The sequence below is a fragment of the Pteropus medius genome, unplaced genomic scaffold (assembly GCF_902729225.1).
Source record: "Pteropus medius unplaced genomic scaffold, Ma_sr-lr_union100, whole genome shotgun sequence".
NCBI lineage: Eukaryota > Metazoa > Chordata > Mammalia > Chiroptera > Pteropodidae > Pteropus > Pteropus medius.
In genome coordinates, this window is record NW_024354550.1 from 1717564 (window position 1) to 1730147 (window position 12584).

A 12584-nucleotide genomic window follows, 5' to 3' on the forward strand; every position below is an offset into this window, starting at 1 on the left:
AGTCCAAGATGCAAAAGGGTAATGTTTCTAAGTTTGGACTCTCTGTCTGCCAGCAATGGAACCAGGAGCTTAAGTTCCACTTCATACTGTAACCAATCTGAACAATTTACTCTTAGCTATGAAGCAGCTCCAAATATCTAGTTTAAACAGGGCTTCCTTGCACAAATGTTTTTGAAACAATTGAATGTTTTGTCACCCCAAAGCAACACCTTGGTTAAGCAGCACTTGAGTCTATAATACCCAATACTAGAAGTCAGGAATGGTTACATGTTTAAAAGGTGAGATAATAATGAATTGCAAGGATAAAATGAAATAATAATATAAGTACCTTGAAATAATGTCTGTTATATAATAAATGCTCAATAAATGCTAGCTATACTTTATAATAATAATTATTGTTCATATTATAATTACTTTCTGAGCTGGGGAGATGCCTCACTGGAAACAGTTAAAATATTAAGCATATTTTAAAAAAATAAATCAAGAATTAATACTTGCTACATATTAGTTTCTATTTTTATATCAAGTTTAAAATATTAAACATGAGACTGAAATTTATGACAAATTTAGACTTGAATTTTTTCTTGCCTAATGTCTTAGTGTGCTTAGTTACCATTCTGATATATTTTTTTATACAGATTCTCTCTGAAATAGAACTTTAGAAAGATTTACAGTTATTAAATGGGGCTATTTTATTCCATGTTAGTCCTTGATAGTATCTCCTAATCAGTGAATTCCCTATGGGAATATGCATAACTTAGTGTGTGTAATATAATTTATTTTAACTCTGTAAAAAAGGTAGATTTTGTTTTCCCCTGATAATCTGAGTGACTTTTATATATTGTGTGTGTGAGAGAGACAGAGAGAAACAAAGAGAGAGAGAGAGAGACAGAGACAGAGACAGAGACAGACACAGAGACAGACACAGAAAGACAGATTCCATTTAACTGCAGATACATATGCCATCAATGTCATCTCTTCACATCCTATGACATTTGCCTTATTTTTAATTTATAGAAGTAATATTATCCAGGTCGCAGGAGAAAGAAACATTCCCATATCTAATTCTCCAAGTGAAAGTCGATGTACATATAAACAATCCTGTTGGCATTTCCAGAGCATTGAATACCAAGGAGAATATATTATATATTTAATTTTGGAGATGAATGCACCTATATTATAGAAGAATTATTAATTAAGAAGGTTTATCAATTTCATTACAGCTATGTTACTCTTGGGTATTGTGCAGCCATTTTTTCATCCTGTGAATGACAGTGTTGTGACCAGGGCTGAATCTATGACAACCCAGAATGAACTCTCAAAGATGTGTTCCCTTTCCTGAAACTGCCCAACACGGTGATACCCATGGCTGATTGCAAACATTCTCTCTAGAAACTTCAACTATTTGGCAATATGTCTTTGTAGCAGAAGTGCTCTTTGTGTTTAAAAAATTAACTGAGTTTGGCATGGGTGTAGGAAGACATCTGAAGAAAGTCACCAAAATATTAACAGTGGCTTTACCTTATGGAGTAGCACTGGAGGTGAAGGAAGATGAGGAGAAAGGAACTTTCACTTGTTAACTTCTTCCAGCTCTGCATTATTGAATCCTCTACAAACTGCATGTATTGTAGAAAAGAAGTGGGAAGCTTTGCCATCCACTGTCTCCCAGTTCAGAAACTTCACTTCAAATACCTGATCTGTGATCAAGCCCTGTGAGTTTACTTCCCAGTGCTCCCCTGCTCTCACCTGTGCAGCCCTGCCTAGGGTAGGTGCTCATGAGCTCTCGTCTAACACTATGGCCTCTGAATCCGACTTGCTCAACCTCCTCTATTTTCCTCTCCAGCTCTTCAGAGGCATCCCCACCTCACTGCTGCAGCAAATCTGACCAGATTGCTGCCATGATTAAAATCCCCCAGTCAGTATACCTACCCAGCTCTAACCCTTTCTTCACAGACTTTTAAAATTTTGATTTGCAAATCTGACCAAGAACACCTATGACTCCAGAAAAGAATTATTCCTCAGCCTGGCATAACAAATCCTTACAACCCCATCCGCTCATCATCCTGGCCTCCTCTCCTGCAACCAGGCCCCCTCTCCTGCAACCAGGCCCCAGCAACTCCCTAGACACTTCACCTGCTGTCTCATATCTGATTTCACTTTCTCTCCCTGACTGTTCTGCCCTGCTTTGGCTTCCTTTGAAAGTTCCTGCTCTTTCTCCCTTGTGAAGTCTTCCTGGTACCTCCAGGCAGATTTGGCTCTTCCCTCTAAGTGGCTGATTAGTGCATCACCAAATTCTATGGTAACGATTTAACACCTTTTCTCCAACACTATTTTTTCTTTGAGAGCAAAGAGCATATTTATTTTGCTTATATGTTTGTACTTCGAATTTTGGCATTCCCAACATTTTCCATGTGTACCAAATGAACATTTTCTATGGAATGCTTATGCTGAATACATGAATGAGTGAATGACTGAATGCAGAGAGCACAGACTGGGAAGTATTAGACGTGTGGTCTAGTTTTATTTCTGATGTTCTTGCTGGATCTCGTTTTTCTCTCATTTTAATGGCACACTGAATACTCCTAAGTTCCGTGATTCTAAAATAATTTTTCAGCCTGGGGGCCTAGGAGGAATCTTGGAGGCCAGTTCCACCCCGGTGCCTCTAGCAGTATTTTGTTCCATAGTTTCTTCAGCTTAGTAATTGTGCCAGTTTTAACTTCTCTGCACCTTAATTTCGTCAGCTGCAATATGAGATTTATAATGTGGTTACCTACTAGAGTGTCAGTGAAGGTTAGATTGGGTAATGTATGTAAAGGTCTTAGAACAATGCCTAGCATGTGGAACACATAATGTGTTCAATAAATATTGGAGATGGTGATGTTTCTTCAATGTTTCTGAGGGCAGTTTGTACTTTCCTGCATAAACTATGAGGCCTGCTGCAAATTGCTGCATTCTATAATGCTTAATAAAGTGTTGTATCACTGCGTTATATGATCAATATAGAACTGTATAGGCATAGACAAATTCATTTGTGTGCAATGGGTTAGACTTCAAGATAGTACAGTGAACCAAGGCAATTTAATATTTGACATAGAGACTACTCTCAAGTGTCTAAAAAATCCCATCACTAGAAATTTTATTCATTATTAGGATACTTTGTCCCCTTTCAAAATATAAATATTCTAACGAACAGGAACACATGAGTCATGTAAGCCTTAGAGTGAATGAATTAATTAAAGATTTCCCTGAGAGCAGTGTTGATGGGAAGAAGAGGACCGATGCCGCGAGCCTAAGGAGTGAAGGGGGAGGAAAGGAAGAATAACCTGCAAGGATCTCTCAGATGTGATGGGTTTGGAGACTGCAGCAATCCTTGTGAGGTTGGAAAGCTGGGCCAGCCTTTTGAATTGCAGACTGACCTCAACCAGGTATTAGGTTCTGCTCAAGGACAGCATTAGTTCAACGCCCAGGACTGCTGGCCTGGGTCCGGCTGCCTGGTCACCCACTCTTTGAAAAGCTGTCTTGTTTTCTAAATTAGCTGGGATCTTGGTTGCAAACAATAGAAATGCCATCCAAAAACTGACTTAGACATAAAGGAAATTGGGCTCATATAAATGAAAACATTGGGAGTAGTGATGGCTTCAGGGCTCAAAGGAAATTATCCATGCTCAGTATCACTCCATCTCTTGTCTTAGCCTTTAATTGTGTTGACATTCATCTCAGGCTTCATGGGTTGATGGTGACAACAGCTTCAGTCTCTACATACCCTCAGGTTCAAGACACTTGGGACTAAAACTTAGTTTTGCTTCAGCAATCTAAAGAAAATTCTCCTTTAGTCTCAATGGCTCTGAAAAGGTGATGTGCCCATCTCCAAAGGAAGTACTGTGGCTAGAGGAAATTCAAGCTCTGATTGGCCACCAATACATGGATAGACATTCCGTGTTCATGGATTGAAAGACAATATTATTAAGATGTTCATACTACTCAAAATGATTTATAGATTTAATGTAATTCCTATGAAAATCCCAATGATACTTTGTTTCAGAAACAGAAAAATTCATCCTGAAATTTATACAGAATTTCAATAGGCCCTAAATAGTCAAAACAATTTGGCGGGGTGAGGCGGGGGGGGATGGGACAGGCAACAAAGTTGAAGGACTCACACTTCCTGATCTGAAACATATTACAAAACTACAGTAATCCAAACAGTGTGAAACTAGCATGAAGGCAGACATGTAGAACAATGGCACAGAATAGAGAGCCAAGAAATAAACCCTTGCTTATGTGGTCAAATGACCTTTGACAAGGGTACTCAGACCTCTCAATGGAGAAAGGAAAGTGTCTTCGACAAATAGTGTTGGGAAAATTAGATATCCATATGTAAAATAATAATGAAGTCGGACACTTATCTTACGCTACACACAAAAAGCCACCCAAAATGGATTAAAGACCTAAATATAAGAACCAAAACTATAACACTCCTAGAAGAGAACATAGAAGAATACCTTAATGACATTGGATTTGGCAATAGTTTCTTGGTTATGACATCAAAACCACAGACAACAGAAACAAAAATAGACAAATAGAAATACTTCAAATTTAAAACTTTTGTACATCAAAGGATACAATCAACAGAGTGAAAAAGCAGTCTATGAAATGAGAGAAAATATTTGCAAATTATACATCTGATAAGGGATTAATATCCAGAATATATAAAGAATTCCTACAGTTCAACAACAACAACAAAAATCAAATAGCCTGATTTAAAAAATGGCTAAAGGATTTGAATAGATATTTCTCCAAAGATGATATGCAAATGGATAAAACAAGCATATTAAAAGTTGTTCAATATCATTAATCATCAGAGAAATTTAAATTAAAATCACAATGAGATATCACAATTATTCTTCATTTCCGTTAGAATGGATATGAATAAATAAATGGACATGAATGGATAAAACAAACAAAAAACCCAAAAAATAGCAAGTGTCAACAAAGATGTGGAGAAATTGGAACCCTTATGCACTGTTGATGGGAATGAAAAATGGTGCAGCTGCTATAGAAAACAGTATGGAGTTTCCTGAAAATATTAAAAACAGAACTATCATATGATCCAGCAATCCCACTTTTCAGTATATACCAAAAGAAGCCAAAGTAGGGTTTAAAGAGATATTTGCATGCCCATGTTCATAGCAGCATAACAGGATGCATAGCAGCATCTTGGCATTATTCATAATAGCCAAGAGGTAGAAGCAAACCCAATGTTCATCAAAAGATGAGTGGATAAACAAAATATTGTACATATATATATATATATATATATATACACACAATGTAATATTATTCAGCCTTAAAAAGGAAGAAAATTCTGTCACATGCTACAACTTGGCTAAACTTTAAAGACATTATGGTAAGTTAAATAGGCTAGTCACAAAATGACAAGTACTATATGAATCCACTTAAATTAAATATCTGAAGTAGTCAAATTGATAGAAACAGAAAGTGGTATGGTGGTTACAAGGGCCTGAGGGGAGGAGAAAAAGGAGAATTGTCATTTAATAAATATAGAGTCCAGATTTGCAAGATAAAAAGTACTGGAAATCTGTTTTATAAAAGTGTGCACATACTTAACACTATTGAACTCATACATTAAAAATAGTTATGGTGGAAATTTTATGTTTTTTTTTTAACCAGAATTAAAAGAAATATCTATCCCAAATCCTATACTAGATCAATTAAATCAGGTGGAGTGGGGCTAGGACCTTAATAGTATTTAAAAAGCTTCCTTGATTATTTTACAGTGCTATCAAACTTGCAAGTAGCTGCTCTAATCTCTAATCCTGAATCTAGTCTGTTTACCCAATTCTTCCTCCTTAGCCAATTACTGCACAGAGTGGGCCCTTACCCTTTCACACAGAGCACTATGGAATCAGTAGTTAATTGAGCCCTTCGTTTAGAGTTTGGTTGGGGTGCAGACTCTATATGGGCCACCAAATCATTCCAATAGATTAGAATCAGGTTTTAGTTAACTCAGGTTTCCATACACAACCCTTTGTGTAACTGTTAGGCAGGCAAAAATAGGAGATACTTAGCGTAGCTCAAGATGAGTTCTCAGGCAGAGGCAAGCCTTGTCTTAGGGACAGTAAGCAGAAAGAAGAGGGCAAGGCAGAGAGGAAAGAGACACTAGTAGCCCAGGCTGCTGCCCCAAAATGAGAAGTCACAGTGGGCAGGAGGAGGAAAGTGGCCACCTAGGATGAGATGGTTGGGGTAAAGACAGAGAGAAAGTCCAAGAAGCCAGAAGCAGAGTTGAAAGAAGGGAGAAGGGGAAACAATATAATTCTTTTTTGTCTAGACCTGGACCTATTTGTTTTCAAATAAAATAAAAACTTCAGGGTAGGGGGTGGGGGAAAACTCTCTTCTTTATTAGGAAGAGAGTTGGGAGCAGGTAGTAGAATTTTTGTACAGAGAACAGTAATCAATATTCAAAATATTTCTTAATACATGGATGGTTTGAATTCATGCTTTAGCATAATTTAATTAAATGAACTATTGTTTTTCTTTCTCACTGGTTTTAGTGAGAGCATTGCAAGTATTAGGTGGGCAGGATTAGGTTCTAATTGAAGCCGATCTCTACCTCAGAGCCAAGTAGGCCTGTATAAACAGACCGAGATGGCTTTTATGTAAATTCATATTCAGAAGGGTGTGGGTGCACAGATAGATACACGTTACTTCCTTGGTTTCCAATTTTAGAAAGCAAGGAGGAAAATGGATAAGTTAAAAAACTTTTTAAGTCGGGTAGGTTTCTTCATAAAACATATTAGCCAGGTGTTGTTAGAACAGCACTATATAATTTGTGCTTCTGCAACACTTTCCTTCAGAGAATACATTTCAATTTTATTTTTGTTTGAAAAGGAAATCAAGGCATTTATTTATATATGTGAACAATCTATAAAATAAAAAATGTAAATTTGTATACAAAATTTAAAAAAAGGAAACCAATATTTAAGTACCCGTTACATAGTAGCAGGCTAAGAGTTTTAAATGTACTGCCTAAATTAATTTCCCCAGCAACAATCATTTTATAGTTGAGGAAACTGAGACTAGGGAAGATTTTATAAATTTTCAATGTCTCAACTAATAAATAGCAGAACTGGGACTTGAAACCAGTGGTTTTGGCTCCAAAGCCAATGTTTTTTTTCTGTTGGTTAACCCAGATTTTGAACTTAGATAGCAGACATAAATATTACTCCTCATTCAGAAGCCCCCCAAAATTCACTTTTTAAATTTCTACAAATCAACTCAATCATAATTTTCGTCCTCTGTCCTGCTAGATGTCCTACTAAGTGATTCCTTCAGGTCCACATGCAGCTATTTCCATACCGTGCTTTGGCCTTGCTGACCTTAGCACATCATGGCTATAGTCTGGGACCCAGCCACTGATATCTGCTTCGGTCTCTTGGAGATTTATCTTGAGAAAAGTACTTCTTTGGTCACACTTACCAGAAAAGTACTCATCTCTCACCTCAAAGTTTTGTCCAACAATGGGTTCAGACTTTTGAAAATAGAAGCCAGAAAGAGAATAACAATACCTCAAAGTGTTGCTGGGAAGATTAAATGAATTATCTATAAAGTGCTTAGCACATTGCCAGACACATAGCACAAGCTATTATTGTAAATATCAGCTATTTTTACATTATTTTAGAATATGTTTACATGTATTTTTTCTCTTGTTTTACTCATATGACTTACAAGATATATGAGATATCAAATTTGTGAAAGCTTGCATGTAAGCAGTGCTGATGCTGATTTATGCCCAGCTGGCATGGGAATTCTACTATTCTATTTCACACAATTCCCATCAAAAAAGTGGGATAGGGGTAGTACAATGCTACCCAATACACACCGAATTATACAGTATATTCTCGCATGAGAGAACTTCCATTTTATCTAGACATCGATGAGAACTCAATTCTCCCCTTACAATTTTACACATCTGATGACTGGAAAATTTTCCAGAGACTAGCTTCTGGCTCTGTTTCTTTCATGTCTTGTTTCTCTTCGACAGCCACATATCCAGCACAATGTATGGTAAGTCACTTTCATATCATGATATGGTCCCTGGCTCTGAAGCTTTATTTCATGATAAATCGGCACAGTGGACAGAGGGAGCATTCCTGGAAGCCATCTTTACACCCGGATGATTGTAAACCACCTAAAAATACCCCACTGAACCAAATTAAGTGTAATCCCAACTCGACCTCTCATTAAGGCAGATCTGAAAAATTCCCACAGATGTGTCACTTGACAAGAAGGGAAACATAATGGTAGGGAAGTCTGAATGGAAAGAGACAGCCATCTTAATTATTTAACGTAAACATATCCTACAGTTACAAATTTTCCCGGAACATGACTGCATAAACTCATTTTTATAGTCCCTCTAAGGTCCTTGAAAGATATCTGTACAAGTGAGGAGCCCTGAAGCTTCACTTGATTAGTTTTGTGGCAAATCACTTCACGTGTGAAGTGTGATTCTTCATATAAAGGACATAGGACTGTGCCTAACACATTCAATGAATGTCAACCACTGTTGGCAGTTGAATAGCAGTGAGGGTAGTAGAGATCACTTGTGCTAACTTTTGTCCACATGTCCTCTCCAGTTCTCTCATCCCTTCTCTGCCCTTCTCTGGCTTGCTCCGTGCCCCAGGAAGCTGACCTCTATGTTCTGTCTTACACCGACTTCCTTGCCTCTGGCTTCCTATTGCCTTTGACCAGTGGGAGGTATCAGGAGGATATTGGTGAGTAGGTGGAAAGAGAGGTTAGGATACTTATCAGTCCCCCATTCCCTCTTCCCACAATTTTCTTATGGTTCTGACCTTGTCTGCATACAGCTCCAGCTCCAGGTGGGTGGCTTCTCTTTTAGGACTACAGGGCTTGCTGGTTCCAATTATACTACTTCTACCCTTTGTTCTCATCAGGCCTATACTTCCTGCTGTCGTTAGTCCCTGGGTGCTCACTATCCCCCATTATCTCCCTTAACCTGTTTACACCTTTGTAACTAGTCCCTTTCTTAATCGCTTTCAGTGGGCCTTTTGAGTGGGCTGCTTCCTGCTGGACCTCTAACTGATACATTGTTCTGACCACAAATACTATGTCCTGCAGTCATTTATGGCTGTATTAGCTTTTCTTTCTTCTGGTATCCTGAGATAAAAGGTGTTGCTTATTTTCTTCTTCACAGAGTAAGTCACGAAAAATGTGTACCTAAAGTCATTTTCTCCTTCCGTAATGCAGTCAAAACACTGTACAAGATCCACATGTAACTTGGAGGAGAGTTCTGCTCATTGACCCAGCGGTTAATTTCCCCTGGAGGTGATGTGTCCCTCAGAGTATTTAGCCTTTCTTAAATTTCTAAGTCTCCATATGTGTTTATGTAACCGCTTAGCTCTATCGTATGTAGCTCTAGGGAAATTTGCTACACTCAGTGAAAGTTGAATTGTCCCATCATATTACATAAGATGAAAACCTGACCCCATTCAACTGCCAGAGCAAGACCTAGAGGAAACATACAGTGTGGACTGATTTTCTGTCCAGAGAACCCTTTCCATTCATGAGCCCTTCAGGGTTTCTTCAAGCTGCACAGATGTTTGTTTTTCAAAAGAAGTGTGTGTGTGTGTGTGTGTGTGTGTGTGTGTATTACCCTTTGGAAATACTTAATCTGGACATTAGAAATATTTCTGAGAGTGGGGAGGAACACAGGAAAAAGTCACCTGTACCATGTTTATCTTTAGTGAGAGAGAGGGACAGGAACGAGCAGATATAAAACATTCTTATGTTTTCTTCTTCATGTAGCTGCAGGTGAGAACTCGAGATTCTGACTTTAGAATTGGAGACTCTGTGACAATATTGCCTTTGAAAGCACTCTTGAGGCTCCTGTCCCATCTGATAGTCATGGCCACTGTGAAGGAGTTGTATTCCCGGAATATTCCAAGGAAGCTCACTCCTGAATCAGTCCTAGGCTGAACTGCTGACCTCCCTTCAGCCAGTCTTTGTTCAGTGCCCATGACGGGGGAGGCTCTGTGCAAGGCGCTAGAAATACTGCAGTAAATGTGACGAAGTCCTTATCCTCCTGATCTTACATTCTAGTAGGAGACGCTGAAATTAAACAAATAGGCAACTGAATACATAGAGATGCATATAATATATTATAATGTTAGTTAGTGTTGTGTTCCTAGGCAGTATTACAAAGTCAATTTATTATAACGAATAAATATCGTAATAATGTTAGGGTGCAGAAAATAATTAACACAACAGGCCCAAGTCTGCTGTGCTTAGAAAAGCTGCTTGTAGGGTTGGCCTTTGGCCGATATCTGGGAATTCTAATGGTAAACATTGACAGACAATGAAGTATAAGAATGGCTGACTGTGCTTAAACAATTTGAACACTTGCTTTTCCTCTGGAAGTCTGGAATTTTGGTGTGCATTAGGCAGAAGGTGCCGTGTCACCAGCCCCCAATAAAAACCCTGGGGCACTAAATGAAAACCTTGGCACTGAATCTCTAATGAGCTTGCCTGGTAGACAACTTTTTACACTTGATGTCACAATTCGTGGGGGATGAATTAAACTCGTCCTGTGTGACTCCTCTGGGAGAAGCCTGTGCCTGGCTTCCTCCAGACTTCACCCCTTGTGCCTTTTCCCTTTGCTGACTTCACTTTGTAGTCTTTCACTGTAAGTCTTTCACTTCCTAGCCATGAGTATGGTCCTAGTGAACACTAAATTTGGCGGTGGTCTTGAGCAAGGGTCCCCAAACCCCAGGCCGCAGACCAATACTAGTCAGTGGTCTGTTAGGAACTGGACCACACAGCAAGAAGTGAGCTGCAGGTGAGCCAGCAAAGCTTCATCTGTATTTGCAGCTGCTCCCCAGCACTAGCATCACTGCCTCAGCTCTACCTCGGATCATCAGGTATTAGATTCTCACAGGAGCACTGGTCCCTGGTACTAAAAAGGTTGGAGACCACTGGTCTTGAGGATCTATGGCACAGTTGGGAACTCCAGAATTTCTAGAAACAAGGGGATTAAGGAGATGAACTAATAGGAAGATGGTGATGGTATAGCTTACAACATCATGTAAAAAACTAGGGCTGTCTCAATAAAGCTGTTATTTAAAACAAACAAGAAGTAAATACGAAATAACAATAGCAAAAAACTGGGATAACGTCTAAGGGATCTTTAGGGGAAGCTAACAGCCTCTCGACTCAGAGACACCCTGGTATTGGCCTAACCTAAAATCTCGTGGCCACCAATGTGTTCTCCCTCTGTCTACAGTAAGCTCCTTGAGGGACAGGGTTTTGCAAGATCTTTGTGCCTTCATACTCAAGGAAGGTCATTTTGAGAATGATGAGATGAATACATCCTTATTTACAAATTTTTTAAAATTTACATAGGCTCAGAGAGCTTAAGCAGAGGACCCATGGTCACATAACCAGCCAAAGGTTGGAGAAAGTTTTAAATCTCTCAATTTATTTTAACTTTTATTTTTCAGCAAATTAGACCTGGTTTTGAGGTTTAGTGGTGTCCTTTTATGTTTACATGGAAATCAAAATTTCTGCCGAGTTAGATTCTTGTAGCTTCTCTTGGACACCACTGTCCATTTAATTGACATAGACCTTTTAAAACATAAAGACCTGGACTTTCAGCATCAGGACGAAGGATATGGATGGGAACGAGCGTGTCCCCCAGTGTCTGTGCTAGCAACGAAGAGAGATTTATAGGTCTGATTCCCAAGCGGGCTTCTTTGTTCTAGAGTTGGGACTATCCTCTTCCTTCTTGCTTTATTCTTCATTTTTATTTTTTAATTCTTCTCTTTCTCTGTCTCCATACTTCCAAACTTCTCCTTTCCCCTCTTCTTTCTCTTTTCTTACTCCCTCCACCTTTTTTTCTTTTTTCGTTCCCCATGTCCCTGACTCCCACCCCACTCCAGGCTTTGTTCCATAATTCTTGCTGCCTTTTCTCTGGCTCTTTCTTGAAAGCATCTTCTCAGTTCATGTCTTAACCCTCCCCTTGGCTAGGCTCTGAACTCTACCTCTGTTGTGTGCTTTGAGCTTCCCTGAAACATGGTCAATTTACTTTGGACCAGAATGAGCATTTTCGGTCAGCTGAAAACTGGAAAAACCTATTACGGTAAGAGCCATCTTGAGCCAAGTATTAGTTTCGTTCTGTTGCTAAAACTTGGGGAATGCATAAAAGATGATACCAAGAGTTTACTTGAGGTCTCTAGAACATTAATGCCGTAAAGATGACAGTAGTACATACTTTTTAACTAGGTCTGTATTTTTAGCCATAGTATTTGCCACCCCTAAAGATAGTATTGCCATGTGCTACAGTAAATACACTGCATATCTGAGCATGTACCTCAGGGGCTAGAGAAAATCATCCAACCATGCAGACTGGCGGCACTGAGAATTCCTGAGCCCCAGCCTTGGCTGGGCCCTTGGGGCCATTCAACAACCCTTGTGATGGTCCTCAAAGAACACTTACTCACCTTCCCATCCAGGAACTCTGACAGCCCTTCACCATTTGCCACAAGATCTTT